Genomic DNA, 22833 nt, shown 5'->3' with positions numbered 1-22833 from the left:
ACCGGCCACCCGCACGCCCTTGACCGGCAGCGCAGAGCCGGCTGGGGCGCGGAGCGGAGTTAGGCAGGGCGACTGCCAGGGCGGATGGGGTGCTCGGCGCCGGCAAATCCTGAAGGGCTGCGCCGGTCTGCCGTCCCTTCTTGCGGCGGCGGGGGTGACGGAACAGCCCAGTTTATAGGGGCTGGGAGCTGGGTGGCTCTCTGCTCGCCCCCCGGTCTCCGACTCAGAAAGTAGCGAGGTTGAAGGGAGAGACCCGAGGGACGTGTGCATGCTTGCGAGCTTCAAGTTTGAGCGTCGGGAGGGAGAGATTTTCAATCTTTTTTCACATATAAAGCGCACCGGGCTATAAGCCGCACTGCCGGTTTTTGATCAAATTTTAGGATTTTCAGTGCGGCTTATAGTCGTGAAAATACGGTAGATATCTTGCCGATTCCCACACACCCTGTTTGATTCTGTTCCTACTGAGGAGAGGCAACCTATTTAGTTCTTCTTGGAACTCCATGTCCTTCATTCTATTCATTACTACTTGCTTTGCTTGATCAAAGCCTAGGGACATTAAGAATAAGGTGAGAGCCCATAAGAGCCCAGCTTGTGGTCTATTGCCTGTTTCCAGTGGGAGGGGAAGTTGTCAGTCAACACTAGTGGGGACGGTCCCTCTGGAAAGAAATGCATTTCAAGCCAATGAATGATCATCATCTTCCAGGCTCTTACCTGAATTTGAGGCATGCCTGTCTCAATTCTTAATTGGGCATTTGGAGTTCCTTTGGGTGCAGCTAAGATGGCTCACAGGAATTTGGTTTGTATGGTTTCTAGCAAGTCTTTCTTTGTGAGGATTCCTGTTTGTGCCCCATATAGAATTTGTGCCAACGTTTTGGCCTCAAAAAGTTTTAAGGCAGCAGGTACTAACTGCACTCCCCTTGTGTAAAAGAAGTATTTAATTGCATTTGAGGACCTATTGGCTGCTTGCAATGTATGATCCATGTGTGCCTTCCATGTCCCTTGCGAGCGGAAAACCACCCCAAGGTATCTAAATGTTCTAACCTGTTCCAAACTATGTCTTTCTATTTTCCAGGGTATTGGCTAGGTCTTTTAGTAAAAACTAAAACTTTTGATTTAGTTAAGGACCAGCTTGTTTTGCCTGCAATAGCTGAGTGTTGCTCTAATTGCTCTCTTCAGTCCTATAGGGATTGGTGAAATAATAGTGGCATCATCAGCATATTAGAGAATTGGAACTTTGCGTTGTGCTAGGTTAGGAAGATGGAAAAAAGGGTTCTGTAAGAGATCAATCAGGGGATTAATATAGAAGTTAAAGAGGGAGGGGGACAGGATGCAACCCTGCCGTACCCCTTTTTGTACCCTTACTGGGCCAGTTAAACTCCCTTGGGCATTGCATCTCACTTTCAAGGTGGAATTGGCATACAATTTTTGTATGAGGAAGAGGAGGCGTTTATCGGTAGTGGTGCATTTTAATTTCTCCCAGAGAGTGATCCTGGATATTGAATCAAAGGCATGCTTAAAATCAAGGAAGGCCACAAAGAGAGAGGATTTTTTAATGTGTGTATTTTTGTACTAAATGGTGGAGTACCAAGATATGATCCACCGTAGATCTTCCTTGTTCGTCTTATCCCCCCTGAAATTAGCCAATCCTGAAGTTTATAGTTTAGGTGTTTGGCATACAATTTACTAATACTGTGTTTTCCCGAAAATATGACAGGGTCTTATTTCCTTTTTACTTAAAAAATGTGGCCTTGGGCTTATTATAGGGGAGGGTTTATTGTTTTGGGGTTGCCGGGGGGCTGCTCCCTTGCGAACTGGCTCCCGAAGAGCCAGGCACAGCCTCAGGGGCAAAGCAGCCATGAGGAGACCAAGCTCACAAGCAACCGCCCGGCAACCCCCCTCTCCAGCCGGGCAGAGCGCCATTCACTGAATGGGGGCATCACTAAGGTGCCAAGCCACGTGGTGCTCTGCCCACTGTCCCACGGCTTGGCACATTAGGGATACCCGCTAGGTCAGTGCATGGAGCTCTGCCCGGCTGGAGAAGGGGGTTGCACGAGCGCCTGTTCTGCCTCCAGCAGGCATGCCTTCTAGCCTCAACATGTCCGGGCCCAGCTCTCCCTGCAGCGGCTGCATCACCACCAGATGGATTTGTAACTGGCTGACCAACCGCATTCAACATGTAGTCCTCAATGGAACTGCATTTACATGGAGGGAAGTATGCAGTGGACTACCCCAAGGCTCTGTTTTAGGCCCAGTACTCTTCAACGTCTTCATCAAGGACTTGGATGAGGGGATAAATGGGGAACTCATCAAAATTTCAGATGACACTAAGCTGGAAGGAATAGCCAACACTCCAGAAGATAGGCTTAAGATACAGAAGGATCTTGACAAACTTGAACATTTAGCACTATCTAACAAAACAATATTAAGTGATGAAAAAGTAAGGTTCTACATTTAGGCAAGAAAAACGAAATACACAGGTACAGTATAGATGGTACCTTGCTCAATAGTAACTGTGAGAGGGATATTGGAATCCTAGTGGACAACCATTTAAATATGAGCCAGCAGTGTGCAGCAGCTGCCAAAAAAGCCAACACAGTTTTAGTCTGCATGAACAGAGGAATAGAATCAAGATCACGTGAAGTGTTAATACCACTTTATAATGCCTTGGTAAGGCCACACTTGGAATACTTCATTCAGTTTTGTTCACCATGATGTAACAAAGATGTGGAGACTCTAGAAAGAGTGCAGTGAAGAGCAACAAAGATGATTAGGGGACTGGAGGCTAAAACATATGAAGAACAGTTGCAGGAACTGGGTATGTCTAGTCTAATGAAAAGAAGGACTAGGGGAGACATGATAGCCGTGTTCCAATATCTCAGGGGTTGCCACAAAGAAGAGGGAGTCAAACTATTCTCCAAGGAACCTGAGGTAGAGCAAGAAGCAATGGGTGGAAACTAATCAAGGAGAGAAGCAACTTAGAACTGAGGAGAAATTTCCTGACAGTTAGAAAATGTATCTGTGGAACAACTTACCTTGGGTTGTGAATGCTCCAACACTGGAAGTTTTTAAGAAGATGTTGGATAGCCATTTGTCTGAAGTGGTGTAGGGTTTCCTGCCTAGGCCGGGGGTTGGACTAGAAGACCTCCAAGGTCCCTTCCAACTCTGTTATTCTATTCTATGTGACACAAACATACATAAAAGTAGAACAGTGTGGTTCTTCCATGTATTATTTTTCTCCTTTCCTCACTACTTTTGTTGATGAGAAAAATACATCTAGAGGTAGTCCTCAATTTATGATCACAACTGAGCCCAAATTTTATGTTGCTAAGTCAGAAATTTATTAAGTGATTTTTGCCTCATTTTACAACATTTCTTGCCATATTTGTTAAATGAACCATAGCAGTTATTAAGTTAGTAACATAGTTAAGTGAATCTGGCTTCCCCATTGACTTTCCGTCTTATAAGTTTGCAAAAGGGGATCACATGACCCCGAGACACTGCAGCCGTCATAAATATGAACCAGTTGTCAAGCATTTGAATGTAAATCACATAACTATGGGGATGCTGCAATGGTCATAAATGTGAAAAACGGTCATGTCAGTTTTTTCAGTGCCGTTGCAACTTTGAATGGTCACTAAATGAACTGTTGTAAATTAAGGACTACCTCTATTAGGAATTCTGCAGGATAATACGGTAAGCAGTAAGGCCTTCAAATTAAATTGGAGCCAGAAATCAGAATTTTGTCAACGATATGCTGTAGGTTTTAGAAGGTGCAGTATAAATCTAAAGTTGAGTCTATGCACATTCAAAATAAGTCTGTGCTTACCTTGAAGACTTTATATTGAACATGCACACTTCTTCTCATATTAGCTGAAACTTTCATCATCCTCCTGGACCCACAGCTGACCTTCAACCACCATTTATCAGCTGTGACCAGGGGGGCATTTGCACAGGTTCGCCTGGTGCACCAGTTGCGACCCTACCTGAACCGGGAGGCCCTCACAACAGTCACTCGTGCCCTTGTGACCTCTAGGCTGGAATACTGCAACGTGCTCTACATGGGGCTGCCCTTGAGGAGCATCCGGCGACTTCAGCTAGTCCAGAATGCGGCCGTGCGAGCGATTGTGGGTGCACCTCGGTACACCCACATAACACCTATCCTCCGTGAGCTGCGCTGGCTACCTGTCGATCTCCGGGTGCGCTTCAAGGTGCTATTTACCACCCATAAAGCCCTTCATGGTAGTGGATCTGGATACTTGAGAGACCGCCTCCTGCCAATTACCTCCTTGCGACCCATTAGATCACACAGATTAGGCCTCCTCCAAGTTCCATCTGCCAGTCAGTGTCGGCTGGCAACTACGCGGAGGAGAGCCTTCTTGGTAGTAGCTCCGACCCTTTGGAACGATCTCCCTGTGGAGATTCGTACCCTCACCCTCCAGACCTTCCGCATAGCCCTTAAAACCTGGCTATCCCGTCAGGCCTGTGGTTAAAGAATGTAACTCATCCCCACCCGAATGGTATGAATGTTATGCTCTATTTTTAATTATGTATGCTCTTATGTGTTATTGTTTGTCATTGTTTGTATCCCCCCTTCCCATGAGTTGTGAGCCGCCCTGAGTCCCCCCAGGGAAAAGGGTGGCCTATAAATAAATTTCAATCTCAATCTCAATCTCAATCTCAATCTCAATCATATATTGTGAGAGCCTGCACACTTCAGATCTGATTGGACTGCCATTTGTCAGAATGGTATAGGACCTCCTTGGGCGGGAGGTTGGACTAGATGACCTCCAAGGTCCCTTCCAACTCTGTTAATCTGTATCTGTAGATCCCTTCAATTAAATCTTATCTACAGTACAACTTCTCAGAGCTTGAATCAATCAGATGAACTAATTGCTTCCTGCAAAGGCTCACGTCCTTTTGTTCTTTTATGTCTCATAGGAGGGGCCAATCATCCAAGCCTTACTCCCAAGTCACCTCTTTTGTCTTAATTGTTATTGCGTTCTGCACCTCTGCGCATGCGCACACTGGGAACAGGCTCACACTGTTCTTCTGCCTCGCTGATGTCAGACTCCAGAGGCTCCAGAGGCAGCACATCCCTACCAGATGGCCTTGGCCCCCTCTCTGCCTCCAACGCAGTGCCCTCATCTGAGCCTTCCCCAGACATGTTCCTCCCCAACCTCCTCACTGTCCAACTCTGCTGCCAGCTCTGCAGGCTACCGGCAGACCACAACAAATATATTATTCTAGCATAAAGAGGAAGAAAGTTCTTATTTACAAAGCTTGCCCTGTGAAGTATTTTAAAATGCCATGGGATGTTTCAACAGTTTTATTTGAACAGTTGCTGTTTTTCCATGAAAGATGCATCCATAAAAAGCCCTTAATCCTAGGAGTATTTTTTCCCCTAAGGGTGGAAGAATTAATAATATTTCCTTGCCTCATCTCTTCCAATCTGTAATCTTTTCTGACCAAACAAAACATGTCATTATTCATGCAATGGGAAAATAATAGCCTAGGTGACAAAATAAACTATATTTATCTCAGCTAGGAAACTCAAGCTTCTATAAACAAGATAGTAAATATACAAATTGGAGCATGCAAGGGGCAAAAGTGGGTTGCTGCCTAAAGATTTCTTTATATGGCACCAAATTATTATTTGTGGTTAGTATGAACTAGCTGCAGAGCAGTGGTGGTTTGCAGGCGGTACACCCCAATATGGGCATACCGGAGCCCGCCCGCTCACCCACCTGTGCTCCTTATCTGTCTTTAAAGTCTTCAGCACTTCCATGCACGGCACGTACAGTGCCTGCGTGACGCTCCGCTGAGCAGCTGGAGCGTTGCGGAGGCATCGCTGGACAGTATGACGCATGCTACAAATTATATGTTCTTCCCCATAGTTGTCATATCTAATCCTAAATTAACATCGTAAGACTATCCAGTTGAAGCTGCCATCTTAAAAGAATGTATACTATACATGCAGTACCTAATTAGAGGTTTATTTATTTTTATTCTGAAGAAGCTTCTTGGACAAGAAGCAAAAACCTTTCAAGCAAAAAAAAAGACCAAGGAAGTTGGGTTGCCTTTTGAAAAGTACCTCTGGAACTATCATGACTTGGATGATTGAAAATCTCCATAGACTTTTAGCCAGGACAATGTTCTGTTGATAATCTAATGTTATAGCACCAAATGAAAAATGTATACCATGCTGAAGAACAAGGTATTCAACATGTACATAACTCCTATTCCAACAATGTATCTTGAGGCATTCGGGCATTCTTGCTTGCTGGTTCTGCAGATGTACTGTCTCAATTTAAACCCATAGGATTATGAAAGATCAAGAATACTAAAAAAGTCTCCTTGCAGACATGATTGATCATTTTATGTGTTGTGTTTACAGCAAAGGAATAGCAGCGCAGCTCCACTTCACTTGGAAGAGGAAAGAAGTTTCTAGGCCCCAATCATGAGAACTTTGCTGCACTTTCTTTCCTTGGCAAAACAGTCCTTTCTTGGCTACTGGAATAAAAATAATATTGCAGATGATTCTAGCAAGGATTCATCTTACGTTACCTGGAATTGTTTTTATCAGCAGTATAGCACAAGAAATAGCATCTGCATTTTTTCACATGTTTAAAATAACTTGAAAACTAGTCACAGGATACAGAAGTGAAGGATAATCAGAGAAAACTAGAAGAGTAAAGGAATAGTAAAGACTGACCTTAAATCAAGTTTAATTCTTGGAAAAGATATGGACACATTCTTCTCTTGGCAACAAAATATGGAATGATTAGGCATTGTCTTCGTATGGAACATTTTAAAAATTGCCCCAAAGCCCTGGGACTTGGAACTTACTTGGACCAAGTATAATAGGTCCAGTAAACCTTCACAGGTTTACTGGATCAATTAAAGCCAGCTGGGTGCTGCCACCTGCTGTGGGAAGCTTAATTTTACCCATATCCAGGAAGCAAAAATTCATAGTCAGCAAAGGAACAATTCAGAAGTGTCATAATCAGTAATCAGTGAATTTTTTAAAAAGTGCTTTCATTCATTGTTCAGAACTATAAAATACTTCTGAATGAAAAATGCAACATCTGCTGCAGTAATTCCTCTTTTATTCTTATAGTGATGGAGAAGCAACTACTGTAGCTTATAAATGATATATGACCAACACAGTGTCTTTGTGTGGCAAGAACTAATTTTATCACTGTTTTGATGAAAACAAGCAAAAAAATCATCCTAAAACTTTCATATACACAATGTAATAGTTTCCCACTCTAAATTATTATATTGTGTATATGAAAGTTTTAGGATGATTTTTTTTGCTTGTTTTTTCTGCTTTTTAAATTTTTCCTGGTCCCACTAATCTTACTCTTTTGACTTACTAATTAGTTTAATTACTGTGAACTTAAAATTTGAATGCGCATCTAGGATTCACCTCAAATGCAAAGTGTGTTTTTTGGCTAGAAAAAATATTACTCATTCTTTTCTGCAGTTAATAATTTGTAACAGTATATACAAAATGGATGGTAAATCCCCATTCTGTCCACATCAACAGAAATCCATTTGTAACATCACACCTCTGCACTGAAAGAACATTTTGCCAACTCAGACCACAGAGTGCCAACTAGGACAAGAATAATGTTTTGTTGATCTGAAGGCCGGGTAAATATAGCTTGAACTCTTGATATCCTCTTCAGAATATTAATTTGAGATACTTTCATCTAACATATAGGGAACTTATTCGATAGAATGACATATTTTGTAAAGTCTCAAATTAGTATGTCAAATATATTCTCAGTGCTGACCTTCTGTAGTGAAAAACATAGCAGGTTAAACAAAACAAAAGAAACACAGAAAAGAGGCTACAATGAAGCAAACATAAACCACATAACTTAATACTGATGAAAGAAATGTCCTTCTGGGTTCAGCTCCAAGTGGGGAAGAAGACACTGGAGACATGGAGGCTGCTTGGAAAGATGGTTTATTGGTGGACAGGGCCACATGGCTTGAGCCCTGAACAGAAAAAGTGATCACATGCTTCAATGTTGGTGGAGAAGAAGAGAAGGGCTGAAGGAGGGGCTTGCTAGGCTTTTTATACCCTGTTTAGTCCCACCTCTCTGTTTCCTGTTCCTGTGTAAGAAATGTATACTGATTGGTTGTCAGACTCCCATGGGGCCATGCAGGGGCTACTCTCTAGGCTGTGTTCTGAATCCAGGCATGGATGAGTTCTCAGATGCCATGTGGCCAGTTGAGTAAAGTTCCAACATTATCATGCTTTTACTCCCATCCCCCCTGGGGCTGCAGTGGAGAAGTCTTTATTATGTAAAGTGGACTAGCCTGGCCCTCTCAATGGCCCATTGACAAAGTGGGGATGGGCACGAAGCTACAGGCAACTATTCTGTCTCTTAAAACATGTTTCTTTCTTTTCACATCCAGAGAAATATTCTGCCTTTTCAATATTTCCTAGGATATTTCATTTTTCTGGGAGAGGGCTGGATGATAACTTCCCACAATACTAGACACAGTAACATTTTCAGTGGCTTTGTCCTAAGTGCTACTGGATACATTTCCATTTAAGGTTTCTGGAAGCAGCAATTGCCGTGGTTTTCTGGGGATAAATGTGCAGGTAGCTATTAATTAAAAAAGGACAGAAAGCAAAGCAAAACACATTCATCTCTTTTTCTGGCTGTGGTGACCAGGAAGAGTATCACAGGAAGCCATCTGTGAAAGGCCCGCCTATCAGTATACTTCCCATGGGGCATAAAGGAAGTCAGGCACACAGGAAGTCAAGTAGAGGTGATTGATGCCTAGCCAGTTGCATTGTCAAGCAACTCTATTCTTGTTATGCCCTTAACCTTGTCCGTTAGTCCATTAAGGGGAAAAAATAAATGAGCTTTCTGTTGGAAATCAACTTTCATTATTTTTTGTGGAATGCAAAGTATGTGAGCAGACAGGCTGATGAATGACAAATTTTGGTTTATTTTCCTTAGGGTGTGGTTACAGGATATGGATTTGGAAGGCAAATATTTTCTTTAAAATGCTGCAGTGCACTTTATCTGAGATGACAAATTTCAGCTCTTAGAAGGCCACCAGGAATAAACTATATCAAATATAAGCGGGTGAATCCTGAGCAGAGGGAAATGAATGCTCAGGAAAAGAAGGAAAATTGCAGGTCTGCAAAAATTGAGGCAACAATTTGAATCAATATGACCAGATTACCAGAGCAACCCAAAACTCCACCTAATACTTTCATGACTACAATAATATTCATCTTACAGGTTTTATGGTGGATTAACAGCATGCAGGTTGAAGGAATTCAGCAACTGAAACCTTCGCTCCTAAGCATTATGTATTATTTTCAGTGATTAATACACAGAAATACACTATATTGCCAAAAGTATTCACTCACAACTGATTCTGATTATGTGGATGGGTGAGGGAATACTTTTGGCAATATAGTGTACATACACATGGCTTTGGACGATGGAACTTATTCTTAGATATTAGTATAAATTTCTATCAATAGACCAACATTCTAAAATCGAAACATCTGGTATATAAGCTTCCTGAATAAAAAGCTGAAGTGGCAGATAATAATTTATAGAAGTTTTAAAAGAGAGAGTTAGCATACCTATGCTTGTACTTCTGCCATTGTTAGCATCCTCTTAACCAAACAGATTCTGATGGTAATTTTTTTTTATATGACAGTTTTTATAGTAGCAAATGTGAGAAGATAAGCTGTGCTTCTTTCATTTTGCATTTTGGTCTGTTTCTATTTACGTTCTTTACAAGTTTTCCCATGTTCCTTGCAATCATTAACTTCTGTGCTGAGAATAAATTGTCCTAAGAAGAAGGTGATTATACCAAAGAGAGAGAGATGTTTGCTACATAGTATATGGATGAAGTATATTAAACATAGTATGAGGGTGGGCTGCATGTGCATGTTCACGAGTACATATTTAATGTACTTTTATGTATTATAAACAATGTAAATTTTCTCCATCTTACATTGATCATAAATCAAAGAGAATTTTGCACTTGGAAAAAAGGAAGTTCTACAATATGCAAGGCTATCACCTAAATATATATTGCTTAGTAAGAGCATAATAAATCTATGCTTACAGTTATCTGACTTATAATCTGACAAAAATCACTTATTCATCTGGAAAGGGAAGGAATGGATGTGTTCAAATGAGGTAAACAGAATCTCTGTTCAACTGTCTCAAAGCAGGTGCTAGTTTTCTTTTCTGACTGCCCAATTTGCATATTGCTTCTTTCTGTTCTGTTTTGAGGTTATGGACTGAAAATCCAAACAAAAGAGAGTGATCCACCCATATTTGGTTGACGTGAGATACGGTATGGCTTCTTAAGACAATAAATTAACCACAAACAACATGCTCTCAGTCTAAAACCATTAAGATGGGGGAGAGTGGCTAGAGCCAGAAACTTTTATGGAAGTTGGTGGTTCATATATTCAGGACTGCGCTGGACAAAGAGAAAGAAATAAGGCAGTGGAATACAAAGTGTGCCTGGGAAACAATTTCAAAATTGAAAGTTAAAAGCTAGTTTAATACTGAAATAACTCACATAGGTATTTGTTTCTCAGCACCTCAAGATTTTGCCTTGAAAATTAATTGGCAAAGCCACCAATTTTAAGCATAACTGTATGAGAGTTTGAGGGAGCAAAATAAAAGCAATCTGGAAGCTTTTTCTGCATAGTTTTTAACCAGTCATCTCACCCTTTAAAAACCCTGCCTCAAAAGGCTAGGAGGGCACCTTTATATCATCAGGTTACTGCCAAACTGGCTTAGGCTTCTAGAAAAAAATAGGGAAAAAATAGAAAAAATATTTTACTTCTGCATACAGTATAGGCCAGTGTTGGCAAACCTTTTTGGCTGAAATGGGAGCATGCGTATGCGTGCATGGGCGCACCGGAAACTGGAAGAGCAGCTCCCTGGTGCTCATGTATGCATGAAGACCAGCTGGCCAGCGCACATGTGCATGGTGGAAAGAAGAAGGTCAGCTTCCCAGTGCGTGCATGCACGCCATGGAGCTGTTCTTCCAGGTTCCAGTAGCTGAATGGCATGTATGTGCGTGCTGGAATAGAGAAGAGCAACGGGCGACAGCTGGCATGCCCAGAGAGATGGCTCTATGTGCCAGTTCCGGCACGCATGCCATAGGTTTGCCATCACGGGTATAGGCTAAAGGAGGAGATTCTTTTTGTCAAACCACAGATGTTTCATGAAATGTAGATGAAATTTATATAGCCACCCATCTCACCAGAAGTTATTCACTGGAAGTGGACTATAAGTTCAAAACTATAGATCTGGCAGTGAGTTTTAGAGTGCAAAAAATTGTGTATTCTGAAGTACATTAAAGTTTATTTCAAGGCACCATATTAGTTACAAATATTATACCGTCTTCTCATTCTGTATTCTCCAAGCAGGTTCAGGACGGTTTGATAAAAGAGGTACTGCTGAGAATTTGGAAGGTTTGCCTTACAAAAAAGTATGTAAGACATAGAATACTACCCTTTATATGTGTTAGTCCTAAGATTTGAATTTTGGGCTTTTTCCTCCTGCTTTTTCAAGTCAACAGCTATAAAACTACTCATTTCCTGGCCTTGAACATTTGTGCCATCTGTCCTTTGCTTACAAAATGGCTTTATCTAACATAACAATCCAAGATTCCTGCTTCACCAGCTGCAACATAGTTTGTATGTGGAGAAATGCAAAACAAACATATAATTTAAGGACAAATATGCCACATTTGGTCATCTAAAAGCAAGTTAACAACAAAAACAAACAAAAAATACCCTCTACCAAGGATGTGAACTGGACAGGAAAAGACTCAGCAATATAATTTTGCAAAAAAAAAAAAGTAGCAAAAATTGTGAAAAAAATTAAGCCAACATAAAAATAAGGAAGAACATGATAAATAATTTTATTTGTAAGTGTACTTTCTTGATATTAAGTCTAAAAAACCAGAACTGATTAGAATGCAAGGCTTTATTAAAAAGAATGAACTTATTAAAAATGTCTATTGTTCTCATCATGGTATATCATATTATACTGATGCATTTGGGGAGTGGGAATATTCCTGGTGGAGATGAATGAAAAAAGCCAGGGGTTTATGCCCAATATATATACTTACAGCAGTCACCAAAAGCCTGAAAATTATCCTAGTTGCTAAAGCAAACTATAGTGGGCAGCAGTGATATAGGAAGTTGTTGGAGGAAGGTGGTCGCTTAGGTAACAATGCAAAGGTACAGTATAAGAGCCAAGGTAGCGCAGTGGTTAAATGCAGCACTGCAGGCTACTTCAGCTGACTGCAGTTCTGCAGTTCGGCTGTTCAAATCTCACCGGCTCAGGGTTGACTCAGCCTTCCATCCTTCCGAGGTGGGTAAAATGAGGACCCGGATTGTTGTTGGGGGCAATATGCTGACTCTGTAAACCGCTTAGAGAGGGCTGAAAGCTCTATGAAGCGGTATATAAGTCTAACTGCTATTGCTAACTGCTATATTGCTATAATATCATACTGTGGGGGGAAAGGCAAAGGTAAATCATTCCTATTTTAACAAACAAACATATAGAGAGACACTACAAAGCAATTGATTGTATAGTTCTGGATAATGGGTGACTTAAGGAAGAGCTGAGGATCTTTTGGAATACGGACAGTGTTTATGTCATGGCTGGATTATAATAGCAATAGCATTTAGATATATACCACTTCACAGTGCTTTACAGCCCTCTCTAAGTGGTTTACAGAGTCAGCAGATTGATCCCCAATAAACTGGATCCTCATTTTACTGACCTCGGAAGGATGGAAGGCTGAGTCGGTCAGAATCGGTGAGAATCAAACTGCCGGTGAGAATCAAACTGCCGAACTGCAGTCAGCCGGCAGTCAGCAGAAGTAGCCTGCAGTACTGCATTCTAACCACTATGTCACTACGGCTCCTATCTTATTGAAAAAAAATGGGACTACGCTTAAATATAAAGAAGACCAAACTGATGACAATAGGTACCACAACCAATCTTAGTGATAACGAAGAGACTGACATGGTAGAGAGTATCTGTCTTTTAGAATAAAAGAGCCATCAATCAACAAATACACAACAGACTAGCACAAAGGCCTTGGAAGAGATATTCAGATGCTGTGATGTGTGTAATAAAATATTTTATTAGGTCAGAATCATGCAGGTAATGTTTTCTCTGGGATACTCTATGCATGTAAAACTCGGACTTTCCGCAGTATTGATACTGCTGTATAGAACAGTGGTTCCCAAACTTTTTCAGTCCACCACCTCCTTGATGCTAGAAACTGATCAATATAACGGAACAATATTAATACTGCTGAAATTTGATATTGAAAAAGACTTCTGGGAATTCTATGGATATCCAAGGCAAACAAACAACTGGATCACCAATCCACCACACAGAGTTATTATTATGGGAAAACTAGGAGGCAGTGTTAGGTACTTTTGCCACCTGAAATTATATATGAAAAGAAAGTCAAGATAAAAATCATCTTCACCATTACCATCATCATCAAACAAAGCAATCCAGAGATTTCACTCAAGGCCCAAATTACTAGGTTCAAATGATGCATATTTCAGACACGTTACACTTTGAGAAGTCCGTAATGTTGGGAAAGGAGAGAAGAAAGAGAAGCAAGGTGAATGGACTCAATGAAGAATCAGGCTGGAGCTAGATCATCCTGGAACGAGTCTATCTATGTGGTTGCTAAAAGCCAACATTAACTTTATTGCACATAATTAATTTATTTTAAAATATCAAAATATTTTATGTATGCTCCCCCATAAAGTCTCCTTGAGCCAAATTCTATTCTCAGCCACACTTCTGCAAGAACAAGGTAAATTTATTTATTTTTAGACATTCCAGCCTCTGATGAAATTTTAACAGGTTTAATAAATTCATAACAGATGTTCTTTTTGAAAATACACTGGTTAATCTATAGCGGTATTTATACTGTTAGACTCATATAACCAGAGAATCTTTACCACTTTCAGCATATATTTAAAATGTCAATGCTGTGAAATCATCAATCAGTATTACTTGTCTGTTATTAACAGTCCAACTGATTACTAGGCAATCAACAACAGGTGTGGCAGTGGGCAGTTCAAATTCTTTTCTTTTTTTAAACAAAATACAAAACATTTATCATACAGTGAAAGTTAACCAAATCTGTAGGATAGCCAAATGAAAAGATAATGTCTTCTTCCAGACATTTCAAAGAAATAATGAAGTACAATAATCTAAATCAGCAGATGCTTGTAGGAATATGCTGATAAATATGTAGGTCAACATTCTCCTTTATCAAATCAACACAATTTTAACAAAAACCATAAAACTGGCATTGGAAAACTGTGTTCCCAACCTTCCTTTCATATGCCCATACAGCTCTCCCAATTTGTGCCCTCAGAATTTGGTGGCAAACCACTTGACAAAGGCAATTTCCTACTCATTTTCAATATGAAAAAAAAACTCAAAACAAAACAGAACAACTCTGTCTTAACGCTCAGGCTTAACATAGAGAAGTTCCAAAGTTGCTCTCTCAAAATGACAAAGCACAAGAGGATAAAAAATGTTGACTCTATACCCTCCATCTCTAAATGTGGCCTAAAATAGCAGTGTATTCTATGAAATAGATGGGAGTTTTCAGTTTAGAATTACAAATATTGGATGTTAAAGAAGCAGGAGAGGTGACATTTTGAACTTGGGTGTTGGAGATGATTTCTGAGAATGCTATGAGCAGCCAAGAAAACAAACAAATGAATCATCAAGCAAATCAGTCCAGAGTTTTCACTTGAGGTACAAATTATGAAGCTCAAATTATTCTACTTCGGGCAGATTACACAGACCCAACTATCAAAAAGGCTCTAATGCTGAGAAAGACAGAAAGAAATTGAAGAGTAGAACCAGCAGCAAAGTGGATGGACTCAATTATAATGGTGATGTAATTGTTGAAAGATCTGAAAAAACAGATTAAGAACAGATCATCATGGAGAAAATGTATCTATGTGGCTGCTAAAAATTAACAATGACTTGATGGCACATAATCAATCAATGAATCAGCCATGATAGTGAGACTGATGCCATCTCAAAGGTTTTTGTTGATCCAAATAGATTTCATCATAGAGATTCAGTGTTTAAACACTCCCCAGATGCAGTTTCTTCCTCTAACACTATTCTGTACTTCTAGACAGGTTATTAATGCCCTTAGTGCACCTGACAAAGCTAGAGACATATTTCTTGCACCATCAGAGTAAAGCCACAATTTTTGGTGTTTTTTTTTTCACTAGGCCCTACAATTTTTGTGCCCTGTCACAGTATCATACTGAATTGTCCTTTTGTTTTATTTATGCAAGGCTATTCCGCAGTTTCTCTGAATAAAGCCCAACTATTGGTAACTTAAATTAGTCTTTGGCAGAGAAGACTTTCAGTAAATATATACCCTAAGCCTACAAACATCACAGTATTCAGATGAAATCAGTAATATTTTTGAATGTAGACCTTTGACAGTAATTGCTTATGTCTACTGTGAGGAGCTGCCAGAAATATTGCAATAGCTACTTCAAAATATTTAAGCATCTGGTGAGGTACCCAGTTGGAGAAGGCTATTAGAGATGAGCTGGCATAATTCATATGTTATCCCCCTGGAGATTCAGAAACAGAACCCACATATAAGAATCCAGCTATGCAGAAATGAAAACAAGCCGAAAGGGGCTACTTTCAATGTATTTGGGTCTCTGGGAGCCAAAATGCTTTAGGAATCAATATGAATTAGTGTTTGCTATGTTTTAAATCAGATGTATTTGAAAAGCTACATACTGAAGCATGACTAATATAGACATTTATTTATATTTTCATGCATGTTAATCATTTTGATGAGTTAATTCCCTTTCCCTGCACACAGAAGCTGCTCCTGATTGTATAAGATCTAATTTCCCATACAACTTGATGACTGATAAGGACTGCATAGGTATGAAAAGTAGACAAGTCCAACTACATACATATACTGCATATCCTCTTACTGTATGTTTATTGTGACATATAATCAATCATTGGTAACAGAAGTGAGATTTTAGCTAGTGCAAACTGGTAATCTTTTAAAGCAGAACAGTTGTGCTTAGTTTTGTCAGGAGCCACTGGATGAGTGATGATATTTTTGCTGACAGACATCTAATTGTAGAGTTGTAAAGAAGAGCAGAGTACAGTTATTGGAGATCTATTTCTGCCAACATCAGAGAAGAAAGTTTGGAGAGAGCATGTTGTGAAAACAGAAGTGATTGGTTCAGAGGTGGTATTCAGCAGGTTCTGACCAGTTCTGGAGAACCGGTGGCGGAAATTTTGAGTAGTTCAGAGAGCCGGTAAATACCACCTCTGAGTGGCCCTGCCCCCATCTATTATCTGCCTCCCAAGTGCCAGCTGATTGGGAGGAAATGGGAATTTTGCAGTAAACTTCTCCTGGAGTGGGGTGGGAATGGAGATTTTACAGTATCCTTCCCCTACCACACCCACCAAGCCAAGCCCACAAAGTCATGCCATGCCCACAAAGCCATGACCACAGAACCAGTAGTAAAAATCCCATCACTGGACTGGTTCTTTCACAATTATGTTGTGAACTAATCATCTAGGGGGGGGGGGGGGAATCAAAATCCTATCAAGGAAAGCTGCTAGTGAAAAAGACCTTTCCAATATTCAAGGTTTTTAATTCTGTTGTAATTTCAACAATAGTTTGAGGAAACCTAGTTCATCACAATAATGCAACTCTGTTACTTGTCATTATCATATTTTCTCAGCACTCAGCTGGCAAGAGATGGTCATGGCATAAAAGTTCTATTCCTCTTCTCCAAATACAAGATTTACATTCCTGAATGTGTTTCAAATCACTTATTGAATGGCTCTCTCTACATAATTAAAGAGCCAAAGAACACCTGTGCCATCCTGGAAAGTTTTACTAAAAGAGAGAGCTTTAAAAATAACCTTAAATCCTGTGTGCAATCTCTCTTTGTGACTACTCCAATACATCGAGCAGCTAATAGTAGTTTAAACGAAATACACATACACATGCAGTATAGCAGTACTGTATAAAATCTTGTCATTTACATGTGCTTCCCAACTTCAAAATTATTGAAAATATACAATAATTCTGGTGTAATAAATAATATTGTACGCAGTATGAGAAAAAGATTTGGAATAGCTGTTTAACTATTTTTCTTCCTCAATCTTATCTGTATTTCTGTCAAATCTTACTATTAAAGTATTTTGCTATGAGTTGGTAGACTTGTGTTCCTTTTTAGCTGTATTTTTACACATGATTTTTCCTGAATTTGTCAAAAACACTCTTTTGGATTCAAAAGAATAACCAGGCAAAAGAACATGCATAGCATGGCTTCTGAAATTATAGTATATCCACCCCTTCAGTGGAATGAAGTAATGTACTGCAGTATTTTTCTGTGTGTTTCCACTCTCTGGTCATGTTGTAGCTGTGAATGTTTGCCTGTGTGGAAAGCATGGGGTGGGTGGAGTTTGTCAATTCTAAGTCATGTGACCAGATGGGATGAGGGAGGGAAGGAGGCTTAGAATGAAACAGCTGATCTAAGGTGACTAGCAATCAAATCAGATTCCAATTTTCTGCCTAGCTTCCTTTCCCATCAAGATGCATTGTGGGATTTCTTTTTGGAATACACCCCTCTCTTGGTCACTTATGCACTTGATTTTCTTTGGACAACTTCTATCACACTTCATTTGATGACATTTAATTTTGTTTCTGGAGAATGATCCTACTGATAGACAGAAGGACAGGAGCAGGCAATGTCCTGAGTTCTTTTATAAAACTTCCTTCCAACCTTTTTTATTTTATTTTATTGTATTGTATTGTATTTGGTTTGTCAAACATGTACAAGATAACAGGTATAAGTATAAACATGGTCATGAACAAAGGAAATGAGTACAAATAAATGGGGACAGTAGGACAGGGACCAGGGGTCGGTTCCTGCCAGTTCTAACCTCTTCTATAGAAGAGGTTCCACAAATCTACCATGCCGTTTAGAACCGGTTCCAGCTCCCTCCCCCCAGTCGCACCACGCTTGCCCCACCCACCGCCCACTGATTGGCTGGCTCACCAATCAGCCCGTCCACCTCTAAGAGTCCTATCTAAACCTTAAAGTCTTAAAGCTGTCAAGTTTGAAGATCCCTGGGGGTTTTTTTCTAAAGGGTTAGGGGTGCAAGGGTCTTGTAACTTGACAGCTTTAAGACTTGCACACTTCAATGCCAGAGTTCCTTAGCCAACATGACTGGAGGAGGAATTCAGGGAGTTGAAGTCCACAAGTCTTAAAGCTGTCAAGTTTGAACACCCCTGGGTTTTTTTTCTAAAGGGTTAAGGGTGCAAGGGTCTTGTAACTTGACAGCTTTAAGACTTGTGTGGTTCAAATGCCAGAGTTTGTGAGCCAACATTTTGGTTGCTAAGCAAGAGCGTTGTTAAATGAGTTTCACTACATTTTACAAGTTGGCCATGCCCACCCAGTCACATGGCTGCCAAGCCACTCCCACTCAGTCACATGGCTGGCAAGCCACTCCCACCTGTTCACATGGCCAGCAAGCCACTCCCACAAAGCAGGCCACACCTACAGAAGAGATTCTAAAAAAATTTGAAACCCACCACTGACAGGGATAGTAGGCACGCTGGTGCGCTTATGCACACTCCCTTACGGACTTCTTAGGAATGGGATAAAGTCATGGTGGACAGTTTGAGGTTGAAGATGTGGAGTTTTGAGGATGTAACAACAGAGTCAGGCATTCCAGGCATTTACCACTCTGTTGCTGAAGTCGTATTTTCTGCAATCAAGTTTGGAGCAGTTTACCTTGAGTTTGTATCTATTCTTTGCTTGCATATTATTGAGATTGAAGCTGAAGTAGTTGTTTACAGGTAGGACATTGTAGCAGACAATTTTGTGTTCTATGCTTAGGTCAGACACAAGTGGCGTAGTTCCAGGTTTTCCAGGCCCAAAGTTTTGAGCCTGGTGGCATAAGGGATTATGTTGTGAGCAGGGTAGTAAGACTGGAAAAAATCATGTGGGGATTCCATATGTATATTGATAATTTAGTATGACTAATACCTGATGTCGCTTCACCAAGACTTGGCAAGCTCTGGGAATGATCTTTGGTATGCATGGAGCATTCCTTTTTTGCTGGTGCAGCACAGCGATAGCACTGACACTAGCTGGAGCGGGTCTCTTGAGATGAAACAGGTGCTTCACAGCTGCAATTAGGGAGAATACAAGGAGAGGAAATAACAGGGTATTGCCAGGAGGTAAATTCTTCAAAACAGATCTGATCTCAAGAAAGTCCATGAGATATCTAGGAAATATGAGAGAAAAAGGCAATACTGCACTCTAGCTATCTCCATTATCAAATCAAACCAAACCAAATTTTATAGCACAACAATAAAATAAGATAGACTTGCATCAGTAATAAAACTTGTAAAAGTACAATAAAGTTACATAAAATACACTGCAATACAAATTGTACTGACAATTTATTTATTTATTTATTTATTTATTAGACTTATATACCGCTTCATAGGGCTTTCAGCCCTCTCTAAGCGGTTTACAAATTTTTTAACAAATTGAGTCAGCAACTTGCCCCCACAGTCTGGGTCCTCATTTCACCTACCTCGGAAGGATGGAAGGCTGAGTCGACCTTGAGCCGGTGAGATTTAAACCGCTGAACTGCAGATCACAATCAGCTAAAGTGGCCTGCAGTACTGCACCCTAACCACTGCACCACCTCGGCTCTTAACATTTCAACAATCTCAACATTTGTGCTAAATGTCAACCATAGGTAAAACAGATACAAGAAATGATGGCACAAAATCGGACAACCTGAAAAGACATATCAAGGTCCCAATAAGATAGAAGCAGTGACAGATAGACATTGTGCTCTCTACCAGGGTAGTCTTTTAAAATATGTATAACTTCCTTGATTGCTAATAGAGCAACAAAGGAATGTACAGCTTAGGGATTCCACAGAGTCATCTCCACATGAACATAAGCACTGCTAAAATGGGTTGTTCCCATAGAACTGCAGGGGTAGTGTTTCCAAACTGGCCACGGTGAAACAAAATTTCATAGAACTGAAAAGAGATAGGATGATGGCACACGTCCATTTCTGAAGCATCTAGTAACTATCGAGTTAGATGCTAGATTTAGACTGGTTTGAAAGCACTACCCCAGATACATTGATTCCTAGCATTTTCAAGCCCTAATCGACAGAAACTTTCCCAAGAAATTCCCTAAGTACTTTTTGTTTACCAGGTTGATTTAAAATGGTCTCTGAGAACCAGTGGATCCAGAACCACAGGAGGAAAAAAAAATCAATTTCAAATAGAAAGTAAGGAGAAAGAATCCGGCTCTGACATTTATAAAAGCCAAACCTTTCTCTAACCATAAAACAGCATTCCTGATGCATCTTGAAACTGCAAGTGTTCATCTTATTTCTCATCTAAATTTAATATCTCTTTCTATCTGGCTAGTGATGGAATCATTGTCAAACAATCAAGACCAGCATGAGAGAGACAAAGGTCATCCTGCAGCCAGCTGTTTGGCTTGCAAAAACTAAAAGGCTGCCCACTTGAAAATTTGGCTGTCATTAAAAAAGGCAGGCAGGCAGGCAGGCAATTTCATGCCACAGTAGTTAAAGGCAGCCAGTGTTATGATCACTGGTAAGTATAGTGTTGCCACTAATGTCTCCAGTAACTGCTAATTTACTCCTCCATTTTGCTCCTCTCCATCAGCCACAAAGGGAGCTGACGCCAATTATTTTTCAGACAAAATCCAGGCTGGTGTTTACCATTATCTCCCTGACAACTCCCTTCATGTGACAACATTATGCAATGTAATTGCAAAGCTGCTTCATCTCACCGGGGCTGTTATTTTCAGTTATTTTTCCCAAGGTCAAGGCTAATAATTAAGGGATTGGAATGCCTGCAACACAATCTTGTTATGTATAAAAAATAAGTGCAATAACGCACCCACAGTTCCCTGCCAATTCCCCGTGGAGGAGATCTCCGTCTTGTTAAGAAGGGCTCAAAGATCGCTCAAATGGAGTTGGGGAGGGGAACATTGGGGGATAATTTGCAGAGAACAGCATCCAGGAACCAACAACTTTGTCCAGTGATAAGATAGAAATAAAACAGCTGATTTACTTGCCAGTTATTAGGTTTTGTCTTTTTGTTACACTGTAGTATGCCCAAGAAACAGAACTTGGGAAGTTTACAGAAGACAGAAAAAGGAATTTTATGATTTATTTTATTTTATATTTTATATTATTATTTTTTGCACATATAACATGCCTGACCTCAGGAGTTTAAGACAACAAAATCAGTTTTCCTGCCACCATTTTTTTTTGTACAGCAATAACCCTGGAAGAGGTTGTACTGAGAGAGTATGACTGAATGGCTCAAAGTTCATAGACAGTCATCACATTTCTCAATCACATTTATTTCAGAATATGGGAATTTGATCTTCGAGAAAATCACCATTTGGTCTTTGCTTTTTATATTTATTTGTAGATTGACATATTCCTCAGGCCGGGGTACACATTTCTTTTATTTTTTTTAGTATAAAAACATTTTACTAAAAGCTGCCTAAAAGTCAATTTTAAAATGCATATTTGGAAATTAGTATAGAACTGGATGCTTGAATACTAGTAAACACTGAGGTATCTCACCCTTCCTTTATATAATATTCATGCAATCCTGACCTTTATATAACCAAAAAATGGTGGACCGCCATTAGCTTAGGTGTCTCAAAAAGGCAATAATTAGCCAAAGTAATTGGAGGGTAAAACCATAATTTGGATCTGGATATTTCACTAATGAAGTTCCCAGATGCTGTGGACAGAATTATGGATTAGATGAAGCTTCAGCCCTGAAGTCCAATACAACAAGATTACACTTTTCTTCATACTGTCAGATGATGAATGAAGATATTAAATCTGCAATCCTATGCCCCAGGATTTGAACAACAAAATCTTTCTCAAGGGTTATATCCCCTTGGGAGTAATCTGCTGGGGGTCCATTATTGTCAACATTTAGGATTGAAGACAGTTGTGAGTTGGGCTAGAGCAGGGTTCCCCAAACTTGGCAACTTTAAGACTTGTGGACTTCAACTCCCAGAAGAGTTGAACAATCAACAGTCCACAAATCTTAAAATTGCCAAGTTTGGGGACCTCTGGGCTAGAGCAAAAACTAGGCAACATGACCATTTTTCTCTGGTTCATTATTTCTTCTGGTTCTCCTTCCTTCGACTCCCTTTCTCTACCTGCCCATTTGAAATCAGAGTTAAAAAGCAGAATTGTATCTCTTAATAAATATGCCTTCAGTACAGCTGTAAGTCCATGGGAAGTGTACCCGCACTGCAATTTTGAAAAGACATGGCAGCATATCTGCTGAATGTTGAAATCCTCAAATCCATATTCACTTAACTGGCTCAAAACTGGTTACTATTAATGCAAATAGTCTTCGTTCACAATATTATTTGCATTGATATTTAATACACATAAGACTGCTATTAACCAGTTGGAAAACAGAAGCCGGTTGTATAAGTTCTATGAATGATTGGGATGGAGAATTTTCCCTTAGGGACAAGAAAGTTCTGCTGAGGCTCTAATTGCTTGATAATTCCCATGCGTATGTCCCCTAGAGTAAATCTCTCTGGTCTGTAGTTACAGTTAGAGGTCCTTCTAAAAGAGATACTTTCTTTTGCTTTGACATGATACTGTACTCACACATTGGTATGATAACTATAACCAGCAG

Source organism: Thamnophis elegans, chromosome 1 (genome assembly GCF_009769535.1).
Source record: "Thamnophis elegans isolate rThaEle1 chromosome 1, rThaEle1.pri, whole genome shotgun sequence".
Classification (NCBI taxonomy): domain Eukaryota; kingdom Metazoa; phylum Chordata; class Lepidosauria; order Squamata; family Colubridae; genus Thamnophis; species Thamnophis elegans.
The sequence above is the reverse complement of the archived record's forward strand: the minus strand, read 5'-3'. Positions refer to the sequence as shown.